Source organism: Passer domesticus, chromosome 13, assembly GCF_036417665.1.
Source record: "Passer domesticus isolate bPasDom1 chromosome 13, bPasDom1.hap1, whole genome shotgun sequence".
NCBI classification, from domain to species: Eukaryota; Metazoa; Chordata; class Aves; order Passeriformes; family Passeridae; genus Passer; species Passer domesticus.
This window is the reverse complement of record NC_087486.1, coordinates 1266978-1270535: the sequence shown is the minus strand read 5'-3', so window position 1 is coordinate 1270535 and position 3558 is coordinate 1266978.

Below are 3558 nucleotides of genomic sequence, written 5' to 3'. Positions count from 1 at the left end.
GATTGCTTTTGGTTTTGGAGCCCTGGTTGGAGCACCACTGGGATGCCAAAAATGCTGCTGCAGCAGGTCATTAGCTAAGTGCATGGCAGGATGTTCCCTGGCTGCATTCCAGAGCAGGAACCTGCTCCCACTCATCCGTGGAGAGCCTCCCATGCGGGGCATCCACAGAGATGACGAGCAGCACGTGGAAAAGGTGAAAAACCACTTTGTCACTGCGAGGGAGGCTCCAGCCAGGGCTGCTGCAGTCACAGGGTCCTCCCCTCCCTGGTATCCCGGGTGTTTTCATCCCCAGCCCCAGCGAGGGTGGGTGGCTCAGGGTTGTCCGCCCAGGTGCAATTAAAGCATCAGATTTTGAAGTCTTGCTCAATGCAGGGTTTGAGAACCAAGGGCTGCCTTTGTTCAGGCTGGGCCACAGCCTTTGGGTGTTTGCCTGGGAAAGGAGATGATGCCCTCAGTTTGAGCTTTGGTATTTCCCAGCTCTGCACTGCACTGTGCAGAACTCTGCACTCCACACCCAGTGCCAGCAGCTCTCCTCACAGCTCAGGCACACAGAACAATCCTTTGCCAGCCCAGAACCAAGGACACCGCTGCAGCTGCAGCCCAAAAAGTGCCAACACCAGGGGATGGAGGAGAGCAGCCTGGGAGGGTGGGACTGCAGCACCTGGGGCTGGAATGGGACACTGAACCCAGTGTGGGAATGGAGCAGAACTGATCCAAGAGTGAGAACTCGTGGCCAGGAGTCCCTGTGGGGTGGAGCCACGGCCGGGCTCCTGCACTGCCCGGGGTGTGTCCTGGGAAGGCCTTTCAATAAATCCCTGCTTTATCCTGAACTCTGCCCAGCCTCTGTCCCCTGCAGCCTCTGAAGAGAGTTCCCCGTTTGCCACCCCTGTGGGAGATCAGAGCCCTTCTTCAGCACTGTGGGTGTCAGGCCAGGCCAGAGCCCTGCTGAAGGTCTCGTGTGTTGTCTCAGAAACCAAAAATAAACCCAACAGGCTGTGCAAAGGCTGGAGCTGAGCTTTGTTTTCCTTGCCCCTCCTGATCTCTTTGGGACACAGTGCCAGGAGTGGTTCTGGTGTCCTGCAGGCAGCTCAGGGATCCTTTGGTTCCTGTGTCAGACTGATGCCTCAGGTTTGAGCTTTTCTATTTTTCAGGTTCTGTGCTGCTTTAGTGTGTGGGGCTGGGTTCACATCAGGGGATGGTGAGCTCTGCACAGAGCAGGGACACAAAACAATTCCTGCTCCAGCTGGGCACCAAGGACAAATGATCCCAATCCCAGCCCAGGAGCACAAACCCCGTGGGCTGCAGAGAGAAAAACAAGGATGGGACTGCAGGGGCTGCAGCTGGGATTGGACACTGAACTGCAATGTGCACATGGAGCAGAGCTGAGCCCAGGGAGAGACCCCGGCAGCGCTCGTGCATTTTGGGGCCATTTGGGTTCATCTTGGGTTCCTTTTGGGACCATTTGGGTTCACCTTGGGTTCATTTTGGGACCATTTGGGTTCATCTTGGGTTCATTTTGGGACCATTTGGGTTCATCCTGGGTTCATTTTGGGACCATTTGGGTTCATCTTGGGTGCATTTTGGAACCATTTGGGTTCATCTTGGGTTCATTTTGGGACCATTTGGGTTCATCTTGGGTTCATTTTGGGACCATTTGGGTTCATCTTGGGTTCATTTTGGGACCATTTGGGTTCATCTTGGGTGCAGCCCTGGCTGGGCTCTGCTGCTGCCCAAGGTGCATCCATGGAGGAGATCCTTTAATCAATCCCTGCTTTATTCTTTAGCTCTGGTCTCTGTTCTAGCTCAGCCTTCACAAGGCATCAAGACCATTGCTGGTTCCGAGCTGATTCTTCACAAAAACAAAGTATTAATGGCTTAACACTTCCTCTGAATGGGCTTTGAAAAGCACTGATCTGAAATCGCCTTAAGATGCAACTTCCAGGTGTTTGGACTTTGCCCTTCTGTCACACCAAAGTCAATCAAACTGACATTTCAAGAAAGGCCTCAAGGTGTTTTCATGGTTCACAACAGGGCTGGAGGATGTGCATTGGTTTTCCCTTTGCTAAAAATAAAACGTTTCCACAAGAGAAGCTACAACTTAGGAAGAAGAGGGGTGGGAGGAAGATCAGCATGGAGGAGGGGTGGGTATGAAGCATTAGGAGCTGCAATCTGTGTTCTCCCCCAGAACCCCTGATGAAACTTCAGCTTTGTCCCCCTTCTGCTCTCAGCAGGTGCCTGCTTGCCCAGCTCAGGGGCTGAAGCTCTTGGAGAACAGCAAATTCCTCCAGCGACCAATTAGTGCCTCATTAAGGACACCGAGTCTTTATCTGCCAGCATTCCTCGAGCCAGCAGCACCCACAGAAAGGCCCGGGGGGAATTAGTCAGGCTCTGCTCAGAGCAGATCTCGGAGGTGTGGTGGCAGAGCCCAAAGCCAGGGGGTGAGTGATGGGGATGAGTGGAAGGCTGGGGGAGCTGCCCCTTCCCAGGGAACGCTGGGGCCTGGGAAAAGCACCAGGGCAGCACAAAAATCTGGGGTTTAGACACTCAATGACTCTTCTCTCTCAGGAATAAATTAAATCTAAAATTTTATGGCAGAAGCTTGGATTTTGCCATCTAAAGGGGTTTTTCGGGGGGTGTGGGGGGAATTTTGTACATTATGCAGCCTCAGTCTGTGCACTTGGCATTTCCAGAGGTTTCCAGATTATTCACAGTGCAAAAGGAGAGGAAAGAAGGAAGAGAAGCCCAGGGGCCGACTGACACCTCAATTGTTGTGTTCTTGGATGGATGGAGCACGTCAGAACGTGATCACCTGTGTGTGGAGCCACCACAGCGAATATTTTTTGCTTTTTATCCAATCTAGGCAGAGATGGGAGCCTGACAATTCCAGAGGAGACATTCACAGGCACTTGGGTCCATGGAGGGCCCAGGGAATGGATAAGTGGGGATCAAAGCCAGCTCTATGGCCTAGGGAGCAGGCACCTGCCAGGAGCTGATTCCAGCAGAGAGAGGGGCAGCTCCGAGCTGGGCTTTGTTATTTCCCTGAATAAACTCAGCCAGTGGCTTCCCCCTGCAGCCTCTCTCATTTTCTGGCACAGAAAGGCATGTTCTGAAAGGCAAAGGTCAATTTAGGCTTTGTCAGGATACAAAATTTAGCTGGATATTCCAAGAATGGGGACTGGGCCCAAGCTCAGGAGAGGTTTCAGGATTGGTTTCAAGGGTGCCAAGGGTCAAACCCTGAGGGTCAGGAAGGTTCTGTGACCTCTGAGCCTCAGAGCCCTCCAGTCTGGGCAGGTGGGTTCAGTTCAGAGCCTGAGAGCACAAAGCAGCCCAGAGCTCTCCCCTCGTGCAGAGGGCTCAGCAGATCCTGCTGTCACACCCTGCTCCCTTGGCTGGGCCATCCTCTGCATTTTTACAGCCTGGGAATTTGCTATTATTAATTAGTAATAATTCATTTGCCCTGCAGACATTGAGACAGAAACAGTGTCTGATCCTCTGGTACAAAAATGAGCAGTGACACAAACCATTCTTAAAAGACCCCAAATAAACCAAATGTTCTTG